The sequence below is a fragment of the Lepus europaeus genome, chromosome 9, assembly GCF_033115175.1.
Source record: "Lepus europaeus isolate LE1 chromosome 9, mLepTim1.pri, whole genome shotgun sequence".
NCBI lineage: Eukaryota > Metazoa > Chordata > Mammalia > Lagomorpha > Leporidae > Lepus > Lepus europaeus.
In genome coordinates, this window is record NC_084835.1 from 48,225,048 (window position 1) to 48,241,925 (window position 16,878).

Consider the following 16,878-nt stretch of genomic DNA (forward strand, 5'->3'; position numbering starts at 1 on the left):
TTTTCTCTACAGTATGTTAAAGATGCCATTCCATGTTTTTCATGACTTCATAGCTTCTGCTTAGGATTCTACTCTTAGACTTACTGCTCCTCCTTTGAAAACATCGTCTTTTTTCTCTGAAAGGCTTTTCAGATGTTCTCTTTTCCTTTGCTTTTCAACAGTTTGACAGTAACATATCTCACTGTGGTTTTGTTGATTTGTTGTTCTGCATGGAAATCACTGAGTGTTGTGGGTTTAAAAGGAATTGGCTCCCCAAACTCAGGCTGATGCTAAACTCCGCTGTCCTAATGGTAAGTATTGCTAGATCAAGCATGTGGAGACTTAGTCTGATTGCGGTGTTTGAAAGGTGAGTCTGGTGGGAGGTCTTTGGATCAGTAGAGTCATGGCCTTGGACGTGGTTCTTGAAAGTTCAGCCTCACTTCTCTCTCAGCTTCCTGGCTCACCATGTGATCATCTCTACACACCCGCCCTGCCATTGCGAGCCTCCTCTGGACACCAGACTGTGGAAGTCCCTGATCCTGAACTGTGAAACTCCAAACTGTAAGCTGAAATAAATCTCTTCCTTCCCAAGAAGATCCTCTTAGGTATTTTAGTTAAAGTCATGAAAGCTGGCTTATGGAATCTGTGGTTGATGTCTTCAGTATAAAGTTAGGGTCAATATTTTCTGTCTCTGAGATGAAATCTCCTCTGTCAACAATAAGTTAATCTCCAAAATTGAGAATTATAGAATGAAAAAATGACAAATTATACTCCAATAAGGTGAAAAGGAAAGCCATAGAGTAGGGGAAAGTATCTCCAGTACATACATTCAACAAAAAGTTTATATTTAGGATGTATAAAATATTGTAACTTGATGATAAAAAGACAATCCAACTTGCAAAAAAATAAGAGATATTTTGAACAGATATATAAATGACCAAGAAGCACATGAAAAAGTTTCAGTTTCACTTTTTTATAACCTAGAAACCTTTTATTTAAGGTATACAAACTTCATGCATTTCATATATACAAATTTTGGAACACAGTGATTCTTCTCACCTTACATTCCCTCCCACCCACACTCCCACACTTCTTCCTCCCTTCTTTCCTATTCCCGTTCTTATTTTTTTAACCAAGACCTATTTTCACTATCATTTTTAGTCATGGAAAGTGAAAGTTAAAACCACAATGGGACATCACTACACACCCAACAGAATGGCTAAAATTAAAGCCGAACATCAGTAAATGTTACTAACGATACTGAGTTGCAAGGACCCTCATACATACCTACTGGAAATATAAATAGTGCTATCAGTTTAGAAAAGGTTTTGTAAATTTCTTACAGATGTAAGTTTTTTAAAACCAGAGTGCTTATTCATTTAATTTATTTTACTTAAATGATGGAAAGTCAGAGAAGGAGAGATAGAAAGAGATCTTCTATTTTCTTGTTCACTTCCCTAAAGCCCACCACAGCTGCAGCTGTGCAAAGCTAAAGCCAGGAACTCAAGAACTAAATCCAGGTCCTCCACTTAGGTAGCAGGGACTCAAGCACATGAGCATCACTGCCTTCTCCCAGGATGTGCCCCAGCAGGAAACTGGAATTGGAAGTAGAGTCAGGGCTCAATCCAAGACACTATATTCAACAGCATCCCAAGAAATGTCTTGATTGCTGTGCTTAATATCCACCCCAGATATGAATTTCAAATACTCAAGAATATATGCAATGAATAATCAAAACCTATTTTAAACATCCTACAGGTAATTATTTTAAAGATCATGTATCTCATTTACTCACTTATAGATGGATGTCTGGGTTGTTTCAAGTCTTCGTGTATCAAGCTGTTATGAGCATTCATGTTCAGATTTAGTGTAGCAAACAGGGTAAGCATGAGGAGAAACAGAAACTCTGATACACTGCAGGTGGGGGCATGGTTTGTACAATCTCATTGCTGAGAAGTTTGGTGATGCTTCTAAAAACGGAATGAAGGAAACCGTTGTGGTGATGCTGCAAAAAATCACAGGCATTTTGTTCTTTAAGGTCTGAGGTTTGAAGCAGCCTTGGAGTAAAACATAGATATCAGTTCTGTCTTCCCTCTGTGAGTGTCTCCTGGGGCAACCATTTAGATATTTAACAACCAAGTGTGGTTTGGCCTCTGATGAGACAGAATTGAATAGCCTGCCTGGAGGCCCTCTGTTGTATCCAGTATTACCTTGTGACAGCAAGATCAGGAAAGATCCAACCACCCCAAGACATCCTGAGAAAGGGGCCAATAACAATGGTTCTTTAAACCAGCATTGCAAGTGTTTCTGCTTTTTAACAAATGGTACATCCATTTCTGTGTTTCCTGGTTTAGTATCAGCTCTGGACACCTTCCTCTTGTGTATTTGAGGGTGTATGGGAAAAGCATTCCTTTCAGGTTTATTATGGAAGTTTACCCTTAATTATGATGGGCCTCTGTGTTCTTCATTCTCATTGAATACTTCTGACTCAAGTGTGTGTTTGGAGCATGTTAGTGTTCTTTTGGTGCAGGAGAGGGCCTCCCACTATTCAAGGCTAGTAAATAACTTAAAAGTTAAGTCTTCACTATTTCTGTTTTATCAGGGGCTTCAACTGCATTTCCACATCCATGGGCATACTATCCATCCATCATCTTCAGCCCATTGCCTGTGCACCAGGCCCCACCTGCTGTTCTGCTTGCCTTAACTCCTTGATTCTTGCTTTTTAGAGTGTAAGACTTTAATTCTCTTTGTCTCACTTTCTCATCTTTCCACTCATGTCATTAATATAGAAATATACACTCATGAAATACTCTAGTCCCTTCTAAGAACCTAGCAATACAGAAAAATGAGAAAAAAATTGTTGGGTCTTTACCCAGATGGAGCACCATCCTTTGAGGAAACAAATGTTGAAGAGACAGTTACACCAAGAAATGCCAGCCTGAAACTCTAAAGAGGAAAGTGGCTGATAGTATCATGAGAACAGAGAATAAGGAGATGGGAACTTTTCCACGGGAAGGGACAGAGTGGCCTCTTGGAGGCTCATGCTAATACCTGAGGAATGTAAGGCAGGTGTTGTCACCTGCCATCTCCAGGTTACCCATAGTAGGCACAAGAGGCTGCAGGCAGAGCAAACTTAAATCTTTTTTTTTCCTGTAAAGATTTATTTGAAAGAGTGATGCAGAGAAAGGTAGAGACAGAACCATCACTTCACAAATAGCCACAATGGTTGGAGCTGAGCCCATCCAAAGCCAGGAGCCAGGAACCAGGAGCTTCTTCCAGGTCTCCCACATGGGTACAGGGGCCCAAGGACTTGAGACATCCTCTGCTGCTTTCCCAAGCACATTAGCAGGGAGCTGGATCAGAAGTGGAGCATGGGGCTGGCGCCGTGGCTCACTTGGTTAATCCTCTGCCTGTGGCGCCAGCACCCCATGTGGGTACCGGGTTCTAGTCCCGGTAGCTCCTCTTCCAGTCCAGCTCTTTGCTGTGGCCCGGGAAGGCAGTGGAGTATGGCCCAAGTGCTTGGGCTCCTGCACCCCTGTGGGAGACCAGGAGGAAGCACCTGGCTCCTGGCTTCAGATCAGCACAGCTCTGGCCGTTGCGGCCAGGGTGAACCAACGGAAGGAAGACTTTTCTCTCTGTCTCTCTCTCTCTCTCTCTCACTAACTCTATCTATCAAAAAAAAAAAAAAAAAGTGGAGCAGCCTGGACTCGAAATGGCACCCATATGGGATGCTAGCACTGCAGGCTGGGGCTTTAACCCACTGCGCCATAGCACCAGCCCCAAACTTAAATCTTGCTTTCTTTCTATACAGACATAAAATACCATAGTATGTGACTCCACACAATAGTGAGGTTCTCCCGATTGATGGTGATTGCTATTCTAGTTTCGTTGTACCCTGTGGGAGTTAAAGATACTAGGAGACACAGACACTCATAAATGAACAAAATAATTTAGCCTGGGGATGTTGTCAGAATGCACTTAAAACAAATTGTCTGATCCCTGTTAAATTTAAGAGTGGAAAAAGAGAGGGAGGAGATGTACAATTTGGAACATGCACAATCAGACTTGCCCCAAATGATGGAGTTAGAAATGTGCCAGGGGATTCCAATACAATCCCATCAAGGTGGCATGTACCAATGCCATCTCACTAGTCCAAGTGATCAATTTCAGTTCACATTCGATGGCTTGGATAGGTCTAAGAATCAAAGGGATCACACAAACAAGACAAGTGTCTGCTAATACTAACTGATAGAATCAAAAAGGGAGAGAAAGATCCAACATGGGAAGTGGGATACACAGCAGACTCATAGAATGGCAGACATCCTAAACAACACTCTGGCCTCAGAATCAGCCCTTAAGGCATTGGATCTGGCTGAAGAGCCCATGAGAGTATTGTAGGCATGGAAAGCCAAGATACCATGGAAAAGAAAAAAAAGAAGAAGACCTAAATGAAAGATCTCTGCAAGTGAGATCCCAGTGGAAAGAACAGGGCCATCAAAGAAGGAGGTACTTTTCTCTGAAGGGAGGAGAGAACTTCCACTTTGACTATGACCCTATCGGAATAAGATCAAAGTCAGCGAACTCTAAAGGCTTCCATAGCCCTGGCAACTCATGACTAGAGCCTAGGGAGATTACTGACGCCATGAACAGGAGTGTCAAATTGTTAAGTCAATAACAGGAGTCACTGTGTACTTACATCCCATGTGAGATCTGTCCTTAATGTGTTGTCTAATGGGCAGTGATGCTATAACTAGTACTGAAACAGTATTTTTACACTTTGTGTTTCTGCGTGGGTACAAACTGATGAGATCTTTACTAATTATATACTGAATCGATCTTCTGTGTATAAAGATAATTAGAAATGAAAAAAAAAAACCTGGTGTTAAATTGGAAATGGCATAGAAAATTAATTAATTTTTTAAAAAAATATTATGTAGGATCTCTGTCTTTAATGTGCTGTACACTCTTATTTAATGCTATAACTAGTACTCCAACAGTATTTTTTTCACTTTGTGTTGCTATATGGGGGCAAACTGTTGAAATCGTTACCTAATATATATACTAAACTGATCTTCTGTATATAAAGAGAATTGAAAATGAATGTTGATGTGAATGGAAGGGGAGAGGGAGCGGGAAAGGGGAGGGTTGTGGGTGGGAGGGAAGTTTTGGGAGGGGGAAGCCATTGTAACCCATAAGTTGTACTTTGGAAATTTATATTCATTAAATAAAAGTTTAATTTAAAAAAAAGAGCAATTGTCTTCCAAACTGTCCATCCCCCTATACTTTCAGATAACCCTGTGCAAGGACTCTTGGCTTTAGAATAAAGAAACAGAAATAGCCAGTTAAAGCAAAGAAAGAATTGGGCCAGTGCTGTGGCTTAGCAGGTAAAGCATCCCATATAGGTGCCCATTTGAGTCCCGGCTGCTCCACTTCCAATCCAGCTTTCTGCTATGGCCTGGGAAAGCAGTAAGGATGGCCCAAGTTCTTGGGCCCTTGCACCTGCATGGGAGTCCTCAGAGAAACTTCTGGCTCCTGGCTTTGGATCAGTGTAGCTCCAGTTGTTGCGGCCATCTGGGGAGTGAACCATCAGACGGAAGACCTCTCTCTCTTTCTCTCTCTCTGCCTCTCCTCTCTGTGTAACTCTGCCTTTCAAATAAATAAATAAATCTTAAAAGAAAAAAAAAAAGAGTTGAAATTCCTTAGTAGGCTAAAAATAATCTATTATTAAAGAATAGTCTGACATATCTTTAGATTATTTTTGAATGACAATGTTATTTATGGATTAGAGAAAGATAGTCAACAAAAATTGCTGTGGAAGTTTTGGGAATTTTTAATCCATTTGGGGTTTCTGGTTAACATGAAAACAAGGAAAGTGAGTTGACCATTTGTGTTGATGTCAGGGGATCAATGGTTTGTCAGGGTGTATAATTAATTCCCAAATGACAAATATCATCTGTTGTCTCTGATTAGTGGTAGTTAATAGAGAATACAAAAAGAATGAAGCTGACAAATTATAATTTTATCACTGTTTTTAGTCCTTGTCTATGTTTCTGTGGACAGTGGTCTTTCTGCTTTTTATTTGTTGAACATTATGGTCAGTGGTACAATTAAACCTGTAATTATAAAGTAAATTGAAATTATGTTATCCCAAAATTTAAAGGAAAGAGAAAAGGAAGGAGGGCTTGAGAGATGGAGTGAGGGAAGAATGTATGGGTATCTTCTTAGAACTATATCTATGAAATACATGAAACCTGTTCTGTTTATATTCATAAAAGTTAAAAAAATTATTGAACTGAAAACCCAAGGTAACACTTGTTAATTACTCTGCAGATTAGCAGTCACGTCACAGAATTGGCCTAGATTGGTAGGGTGGACTGAGTCCTCCTTCCCTCTTGCAGAGTCTTAAATATTTAATTCCTTCCAGTCCTGCATTTTTCAGGGAGCTGAGTTTTACCTTGCATGCTTTTGCAGTGGTAAAGGTGAAAATCTACGTGGTACCCTGCAGTGAGATCAGCCATTGTGCATGATACCACATAACCCAAGTTTAATATATGGCCAAATCTCATTCGGATAAAATCAAAACAGGATTTTGCACTTAAATATTGTGGAAGTAAGCAGAGACTGACCAGATAAGAACTAGCAAACGATACATTCCAAGCTTGCTTATCGTAGGGTAGTCACTATCATTTTTTGCCTTTGGTTGAGACTCAAAGGTAGGCAGTGGAAAGTGTCATAGTAGAAAAAAAGGGAAGACTTCAGGCATGGAAAACTGGAGTTCATAAAAATCATCAAATACTCAATAAATTAAAAAGTTCAAAATTACGCACAAGTTGAATAGATTCAAGGGAAGAATAGACACTTCTAAAGATGATAATAGTTAATAATAATAATGATGATGATGATAATGAATAGTATGTGAACTGAAGAACATAGTGAAAAGAGAATTTAAAGAATATGAATATAAGGGACATTAGGGACACAACCAAATGACCAAGTAGATTTCTATTCACAGTATTGGAGGGAGACAAGAAATTGGGTCCAAAACAACAGCAGAAGAGATAATGACAGAATAGTTCAAAACTGGTCAAAGACCTCAACTCACAGATCCCCTTGCAAAAGAAATATAAAAACACTTCTAAAAGTTCATGAAATTAAAAGATTATTTTGGTGCAAAAAATTTTTGGTAGCCATGCAGTTTTTATAATAGGCATTTCCATGAACTTATAAAAGAGACTCATTTATTTATTTGAAAGGCAATTGCAGAGAGAGGGAAAGAGAGAGAGGGAGAACACTTCCGTCTACTAGTTCACTCCCAAGATGGCCTCTGTGTCCAGGACTGGACCAGCCTGAAGCCTGGAGCCTGGAATTCCAACAGGGTCTTCTATGTGGGTGGCAGGGGCCCATGTACTTGGGTCATCTTTGGCTGGCTTCCCTGGCATATTAGCAGAGAACTGGACCAGAAATGGAGCAGCCAGAACACCAAATGGCACTCATATGGGATGCCAGTGTTGCAGGCAAGGGTTTAGCCTGCTGCACCACAATGCTAGCCCCACGTATTTCCATGAACTTTTAAAGAGATCCCTGTGTAGATAACTACGTTGGGAAATAGTATCATCAAATTGTTGAAAACCAGAGGAAAAGAAAAAAACTTAAAAATGCCATTCCTCCTAAAAAAAGAGACATGTTTTCTTTTAGTGGAGAGCAACAAGACCAAGAAGCAAATTTTCAACAGAAACTATAGGATCTTTAACAAATAAGAAGAAATTGATACAACCCCTTTGATTAGCAGTATCTCCAATCTGGCAATATTTCTCAAGTTGAAGATGTCCACACATAGCTTCCAAGCAATCCCGTCTCCAGTCTTACATTCACTGCTATGAAAACAAATAATGGGAAACCTGTGTGTCCATCAACAGAAGAACACATAAATGTTATGGGCTATAGATTAATGTAGTCATCCAACAGTGTGCAACTAAGCCATTTGTCCAAATAGAAGCGCAGCATACCTTTTTAAAATATAAGGGTTTAAAATATCAGAATTATACAGTATGGATATGAAATACATAGTAAAATTGTAAAGCTGTACGTGAATCAGAGAAGAATTCATAGGAGGGGTTCAATGATATCTTCCTTGATTCCTTGATGAGGAAAAGAACTAACTTGACATGTTGACTGGTGGATACGTAGGTGTTCTGAGTAATCGTGTTTACCCTTGCCTGTGTGTTTGGAGTATCTCAGGACAACATCATTTCCAGGTGATCAAGCCCCCTTAGCCCTTGGAGGGAATCAGACATGTAGGGTTTTCAGGGATTTTGTTTTCCTTTGGAAGGGAGTGCTTGAAGCCGGGTGTTTCCTGTGGTTTCCATCCCGAGACCAGAGGTTGCCTGTTCGGTGTGGCTAGCAGGGGTGGGGACCGTGTTTTTCTGCCAAGGGCTATTTGGATATTTATAACATTATTTGCAGGCCGTACCAAAATTATCAACTTAGAATTTAGCCTGCTGTGGTTTTATCGGGAGGGCCACATCACAAAGCTTCGTGGGCCTCACGTGGCTCAGAGGCCAGACGTGAACTTGGCCGCAAACATGGAAAATCGTATTTCTGTTTCCACTTGGTCCAGAAAATCAGCAGAATGTGTGAAAGGAGTCAGCCGAGTAGGGGGAAAAAAAATTCACCGAAAGCAGCTCCTTGGAAACTTAGAGTTTTTATTTATTTATTTTCAGCACTCCTGATTGGAGTTGCTTTGTTCCTCGGGTCTTTGTCACCACGTTCCGGGTGACAGTTCAGCCATGCTCTGCCCCCGCTGCTCTGCGTATTCAGCAACGTGGCCCATTCAGCCTGACGGTTGGTGGCCCCCTGACAGCTGTAGGCTTGCGACGATTACCTGAAGTCCCCTTCGCAGCCAAGCCCTACGTCCAAAATGAGTAACTTGTGTTCACGAAAGTGTTTTTACTGCTTGCACAAATGCCCGACCAGCTGTTATGCTAAAGGGTGGTGCACTCATCCAGGGAAAAGGGCATTCATAAAGGGAAGAAGGTCACCGACCGGAAGACCCAAGTTGCAAGTGTTGGGGAGGAATAAGAGTGGAAGTCCTTTATAAATCACTCAGCTTTGAATGAATGCTCCGTGCTCATAACTTTTACCATTCCCTTTTTCATGAATAAAGCTTCCAACACTTAAATATTGCTGCCCCACATTTTAAGTGTGAGGAGTTCGAGGACCTGCCTTGGATGGGGTACAGCGAAGATCTACAACTGTGATTGCTCCGGGACTGAGATTAGATGAAAGACTTTAGTGATTCAAACAGGAGACCAGATCCCATTTTGCTGTATTTATCCTACCTCAGCCAAAACACACTGGAGATGTGACTGATTCTTTCCTCATCTTTTTCTCTGCCTGGGAAGAAAATTTTTATAGTAAAAAAAAAAAAATTATGGGTACAGACATAAAGCTGCAACATCAGCAGATGGTGTGGTAGTCTGACCTTAACTTTCATTTTAAATCAAGCTTACATCACTTGAATTCCACAAAATGGTAAAAAGCACTTTACGAAACTTCTTGTTCTGCCTGCTAAGTCCCATTTCCACCTCCGATTATTTCCTGTGCACTTGCTCTTCCCTTCTAGCCCTGGGAGTGAAATGGAGGACACTCTTGGTTATTCTGGAAGCATCCACTTGTGACGTCTGCAGAAGTCCTTTAGGAAGGCCTCCTTCACCTCACAGGGCCAGCCAAGCTCCCCTTCCCAGTAACAAATTACTCCTTGGACGTGAGCACAGGGGAAAGCAACCAGTGGACTTTATGAAGCCAAACGGAAGAGAAACCAAAGGGGAGGGATGGAAGGAAACAACCCCTCCTGGCATTGCTGAAGGACACAAAATTCCATGAAAAAACCCCAAAATCTGGCATAGGAGCCTGAGAGGACCTGGAAGCCTAAGTGGCATCCACTCCAGGGTACACCTAATATTTTTTGTTCGTTTTGGAGGAGAAATAGAGAAAGAGAGAGAGAGAGAGAGAGAGAGATGGAGAGAGAGAACTTTCATCCACTGGTTCACTCTCCAAATGGCCTCAGTGGCCAGTGTTGAATGGGGCACAGGTCTTTTTTTTTTTTTTTTTGACAGGCAGAGTGGACAGTGAGAGAGAGAGAGACAGAGAGAAAGGTCTTCCTTTGCCGTTGGTTCGCCCTCCAAAGGCCGCCATGGCCAGTGTGCTGCGGCCAGCGCACCGCACTGATCCAAAGGCAGGATCCAGGTGCTTCTCCTGGTCTCCCAATGGGTGCAGGGCCCAAGGACTTGGGCCATCCTCCACTGCACTCCCAGGCCACAGCAGAGAGCTGGCCTGGAAGAGGGGCAACTGGGATAGAATCCAGAGCCCTGACCGGGACTAGAACCCGGTTTGCCGGCGCCGCAAGGTGGAGGATTAGCCTAGTGAGCGGCGGCGCTGGCCAAGGCACAGGTCTTACATTAGGGATACCCTGGGGCTGGCATTGTGGCACAAGAGGTTAAGCTGTGGCCTGTGACACTGACTTCCCATATGAGCGCTGGTTAGAGCCCAGGATTCTCTGCTTTTGACCCAGCTGAGTGCTAATGTGCCTAGGAAAGTCGTGAATAATGGCCCACATACTTGGGTCCCTGCTGCCCACATGGGAGACTTGGGTGGAGTTTCAGACTCTTGGCTTTGGCCTGGCCCAATCCTGGCTGTTGTGACCATTTGGACAGTGAACCAGCAGATGTAAGATTCCTTTCTCTCTCCATCTGTCTCTTTTTCCCTCTCTCTGTCACTCTACCTTTCAAATAAATAAATTTTTAAAAAGAACATGGACATGGTAATTGTCAATTGCATTTTAGAAATCGCTGTTTTGTTAAAGAGACAAGAGTACACATTTAAAGATCTGGTTCTCAGCAGTGACAATGATATTGAGTTACTTGAGCCAACTTGTACATCCACCCATGAAAGATGAGTTGAATAAATTATTTCACAGCCATCCAGTTATATAAGAGTTATATATATATGTATACAAAATTATGTGTGCATACAGTTATATAATTGTAGGACTATATATTTTAGTGAGGCCCATGGTCAACTGTTAAAAGTATAAAAGCTAGGGGCTGGCGCTGTGGCATAGTGGGTCCTGGCTCTTGTCCTCAGATTGGTGCAACTCCAGCCATTGTGGCCTTCTGGGGAGTGAACCAGCAGATGGAAGACTTCTTTTTCTCTCTCTCTCCCCCTCTCTCTCTCTGTAACTCTGCCTTTCAAATAAATAAATAAATCTTTAAAAAAAAGTATAAAAGCTAGGTTCAAAATATAAAGTATGAAAATAAGTAAAATGTGATTACATTTTTGGAAATATTTACCTTTTGTGCAAAATGATGGGAAAATGGATTTTGACTTTACAATCGGGTGAGGAAGCAGTGTAAGTAACTAGAACAAATTCTGTGTAGGATTCAGTAACCTGTGGGGTCTGTGAATCCTGACCAATGCTTCACACCAGACCTAAGTAAAAACTCAATTCTAGATTGGTTGTTGATCTAAATGGGAAAGATGGAATGATAGAGCTTTTAGAAAAACAGGAGAATGTCTTCTTATTCTAGGATCAGTAAAAATTTCTAAAGCAAAATATAGAAAGTTGGGGTTGGCACTGCTGCAAATAGGATGTCTCTGCCTGTGGCACCAGCATCCCATGTGGGCAATGGTTCGAGTCCCGGCTACTCCACTTCAGATCCAGCTCCCTGCTAATGGCCTGTGAAAGCAGCAGAAGATAGCCCAAATGTTTGGGCCCCTGCAAGACCTGGAAGAAGCTCTTGGTTCCTGGCTTTTGATTGACCTACCTCCAGCTGTTGCAGCCATTTCAGGAGTGAACCAACAGATGGAAGACTTCTCTCTGTCTGTCCCTCTCTCTCTCTGTAACTCTGCCTCTCAAATAAATAAACAAACCTTAAAAAAAATCAAAAAATCAAAAACCTTGTACAAAATTTGCTTTTTTTTTTTGACATGCAGAGTTAGACAGTGAGAGAGAGAGAGAGAGAGAGAGAAAGGTCTTCCTTCTGTTGGTTCACCCCCCAAATGGCTGCTATGGCCGGCGTGCTATGCTGATCCGAAGCCAGGATCCAGGTGCTTCCTCCTGATCTCCCATGCTGGTGCAGGGCCCAAGCACTTGGGCCATCCTCCACTGCCTTCCCGGGCCACAGCAGACCAGGACAGAATTCAGTGTTCCAAGCGGGACTAGAAACCGGGTGCTGCCACCGCAGGTGGAGGATTAGCCTAGTGAGCCCTGGCGCCAGCCACAAAATTTGCTTCTATAAAACAATTAAAAAGAGAATTTGGACTGCATTTAAAGAACTTTGATTTGTCAAAATATACCATTTAAATGGTAGAAAAACCTCTGCCTAAAGAGAGCAATGACTAGGAATCAGAGTAAACAAGACCCTCAATAAATTAGCAAGGGGGAAAATGCAGATTACCCAATGGAAAAATGGACAAAGGACTTGAACAGGCCATTGAGGAAAAAGAGTGATCCAAATGGTGAGCAGTAGCCCATTAACCATTAACAAGCAGAGATTTTTAGTTGTAAAAGTCTTGAAGGAAATGCAAATGAACACAAATGAGATGTTATTTCATATCACTGGAAAAGCCAAATTAAAAAGATAATGCCAAGTTTTGATCAGGATATGGCACACTGGAATTTGCATATACTGCTGGTAGGAGTGCACATTTCAATCACTTTGAAAATTCTTTGATACTATTTACTAACGTTAAACATGTGCTTACCAGTAACCTAGTGATTTCACTCCTAGCGAAGCAACCAAAATAAACACACTACCTTGTGCATCAAAAGCCTTATGCTGGAGTGTTCAGAAAAACGCTATTTATAATAGCCCCAAATTGGATTCCATCCAGATGTCTCTCCACAGTAGGATGGATGAAAAGTGGTGTAGCTATACAGTGGTATCCTGGACAGCAATGAGAACAAATAATCCTAGTGGCATGGGGAAATCAAGCAAGCAAAGTGTTGAGCAAAAGAAATCAGATGCAAAGGAACACACATTGTGTAAGTCAGCCCAGGAGAAGTTCAGAAGCAGGTGAAGTAAACATCTGGTATTGGAACTCACTGCTTCTCAGTTGAGTGATAGTAGCCTCTCCAGTACAGTAGCAAGGGCCTTATAGGTGCTCATGTCTTATTTCTCGATCTTAGTGCTGGTCACATGTTCTGCTTAGAAAGTTGGGGACACACCTATGTCCCATATTGAAATGTCTGAGTTTAAGTCCTGAGATCTCTGTTCCCAATTCCAGCATCCTGCTAACGTCCTGTGAGGCAGCTTTGAAGGCTGAAGCAGTTGGGTCCCTGCCCATGACAGACCTGGAATGAATTCCTGGCACCTGTCTTTGGCCTGGCCCAGGCCTGGATACTGTGGACACTTGGGAAATGAATTGGTGAATGGGAGTTCACTCTCTGTCTCTATGTCTCTCTAAAAAAAATCGTGTTGCTTTGGGTTGAAGTCCTTTGAAAAATGGCAGGTGCCTTCTGATTTAATGCCCTCAGGAGCCACAAAACATGGCGACTTTAACATAGTGCATCTAGATAGATAAGAGATACAAACTCTGGGGACCTGGGAAGGCAGGAAGATTTATATAGCACCAGGTGTATTAAAATGCCCATGGCTCTCCTCCAGTTATAACTGACAAGTAGTCTGAACCCTACATTTACTCTATATGCACTTTTCTGGTATGTATGCTATATCCTTACAAAGATGTTGTTCTGAAAAGTGTGCAAGGCATGAAATGGTACAATGAAATAATTGCTTCAACAAACCAATTTAAAGTATTGCTAGTCCTAAAATAGTAGATGATATAGTTTACCTGTTAAAATCACTTAGTTCAAAGAAAATAAACATGTATCTTAATAAAAACAGAGACATAAATGTTTGTAACTATTCTAAATTCCTCCCTTGAGGTAGTCTACAATAATGAGGTCTAAGTATCTGTTCTCAACCTTGCCTTTTATCAATAGGAAGCTTATCTGAATATTTTTCAGCTTTCTACTTTATTTCCCTTCCTAAGAGCTCTTTCAATTTTCAAGGGAATGTTTGACTAAGATAATCTCATAAACTGGGGAATATCAGAGGAGGAAATAATATAAAAGAAAAATGAAGAGACTAATGGCTCTTGTCATGTTCTGAATTTCTTATATTTCTAGGTTTCTCTGCAGTTTTTAAGGGTAACATCTTATTTCCCAAAGACAGTGCCCCAAGCAGATACCCTATTGAGTGATCAGCTGAACTTCTTACTGGTTTGTGTCGATATGCCAGTGGACCCAGTGAGCACCAGGGCTGCCAGTATGGTGGACCATAGCAAGGACCCACATAGGGCCAAGTCTGAGATTGCAATTCCATAGCAGACAACTCCACCCCATGGAGAAGTCTTATGACATTGGACTGGAACGGCACACAGGGGTCTGTGGTTTTCTAAAATCAATAAACACTATTTTATTTCCAAAAAAAAAGTGATTAAATGTAGCCCTGTGGAGAACCTGATGGTGGTGATTTACAGACATTTCAAATCATCATTTTTCCCTTCTGCAACATCTTCAGCTGTGAGCGATCAGAAACTAAGATTGTTTTTGTTCTTGTCTTTATGGTCTAGCCAATTAGAAATATCTAGCTGGGTTAATGGCCCGTAAGAAACAAATCAGTATTTCAGGAAACTGCTGGTCTGGTAAACATCTCAAAAAAGACTTCCTTTTGATAGGAATTATGATAACAGTGGGGAAAAATAAAATTGCAAGTGGACACAAACTTATGCCACAAGTTGGATTTTAAGGACTGCCAAATAATTCCTTTACCTAAGCAGTATCCCCTCTCTTACAGACAGCCTGGCTACAATGCAGGGATATTGTCAGAGTCTTAGTTGATGGCCATGCCATGTGGCAGTTGTAAGAGTTCAAACTACGGGGACAGTGCTGTGGTGTAGGGGTAAAGCCACCGCCGGCACTACTGGCATCCCATGTGGGCACTGGTTCGAGACTCAGCTGCTCTACTTCTCATCCAGCTCTCTGCTATGGCCTGGGAAAGCAGTAGAAGATGGCCCAAGTCCTTGGGCTCCTGCACCCGCATGGGAGACCTGGAGGAAGCTCCTGGCTCCTGGATTTGGATCAACCCATTTCCTGCCACTGTGGCCATTTGGGGAGTCAACCAGTGGATGGAAGACCTCTCTCACTCTGCCTCTACCTTTCTGTAACTCTGCCTTTCAAATAAGTTAATAAATATTATTATTTTTTAAGAGAGTTCAAATTGCAAAGCTTCCACCATGGTCCTAGTTTCTTATATATAGATTTTTATCTAATTTTCAACAGCCCTGACAGTATCAGATCATTCCCCAAAACCAAGTGTTTTTTTAAACTTTTATTTAATAAATACAAATTTTGAAAGTACAACTTTTGGATTATAGCGATATTTCCACCCATAACCTACCTCCCACCAGCAACCATTCCATCTCCTACTCCCTCTTCCATTCCATTCTTCATTAAGATTCATTTTAAATTATCTTTATATACAGAAGATGAAGTGTTTTTGATGAACTGTTTTGGTACTGAGGATATAAACTTGAGGTGTAATATCCATTTTCCATAGGAAGAGATTTTAATACCATCATATAGTTTTTTTTTTTTTTACAAAATTGTTTACCTATATATTTGAAAGGCAAAAAGAGGGAGAGAAAGACAAAGACAAAGAGAGGAAGAGAGAGAGAGAGTGAGGGAGAGAGAGAGAGAATCTTTGATCCACTGGTTCACTCCCCAAATGGCCACAATACGTGGTACCAGGTGCCAGGAACTCTAAGACTTGCACGTGGATGGTAGGGACTCAAGTAGTCCGATCATCGATGATGCTTCCTGGGCAGCTGTGCAGGGAGCTGAATTGGAAGCAGATTAGCCAGGACTTGAACTGACTCAGGGAAGCAGATGTCTCCAGCAGCTGTTTAACCTGTTGTGCTGTGCTGCTTGCCCATGATATATCTAATTGTCAGTTAAACTGCAGGCTTTTTTGCAAAATGGAAGAGAATGAAAGAGAAGCAGAGAGAAGGAGGGGGTCCCAATGCAGACAACTTTATTATGCTTTCTACAGAAGGAGCTTGTATCCAGGAGTTAGTGTGTATGGAGGTCGGGGTGAGGTCTGCAAACAGTATACTGAAAATGTGTGTCATGTGACATCTATGCGTGAATTTCAAAGCTGTTTGTACCAAAAATTATCTCTTAATTCTACCTTCCCACGATCTTCTTGAAGTTCCCTCATAGACCTGCCATTTCTTCCCCTCATCTGTTTCTCTCATTGGGTGAGAATCACAGTGGAAAGAAGACAAGTCAAGTGTTTAAAGATACATCTCCCCCTGCCCTCCAACACACATACACATGTTTCTGGAAGCAAAATGTCTTAATGTACAATTGAAGGAGCAGATGATTTTTAATGCTGAACAAAAATTATTTTCATTCCCAAGAATAATTTTAAATACCACTAAATTTTGCTACATGTTCTTACTTTGATTTAATATTTGTTTGAGAGGCAGAGTTATAGACAGAGAGGGAAAGACAGAGAGATATCTTCCATCCTCTGGTTCACTCCCCAAATGACTCCAATGACCAGAGCTGAGTCTATCCAAAGCAAGGAGTTAGGAACTTCTTCCAGGTCACCCATGTGGGTATAGGAGCAAAAGCACTTGGACCGTCTTCCACTGCTTTCTGATCCAGCTGGATCAGAAGAGTAGCAGCCAGGACTCGAACTGGCATCCAGATGGGATGCCGGTGCTACAGGCAGAGGCTTAACCTACAAGGCCACAGTGCCTGCCCCTCTATTCTTATTTTTAAACTAACATTTCACCCGCTGCTCCCACCCCATACGTTACTCTCCTAGTATG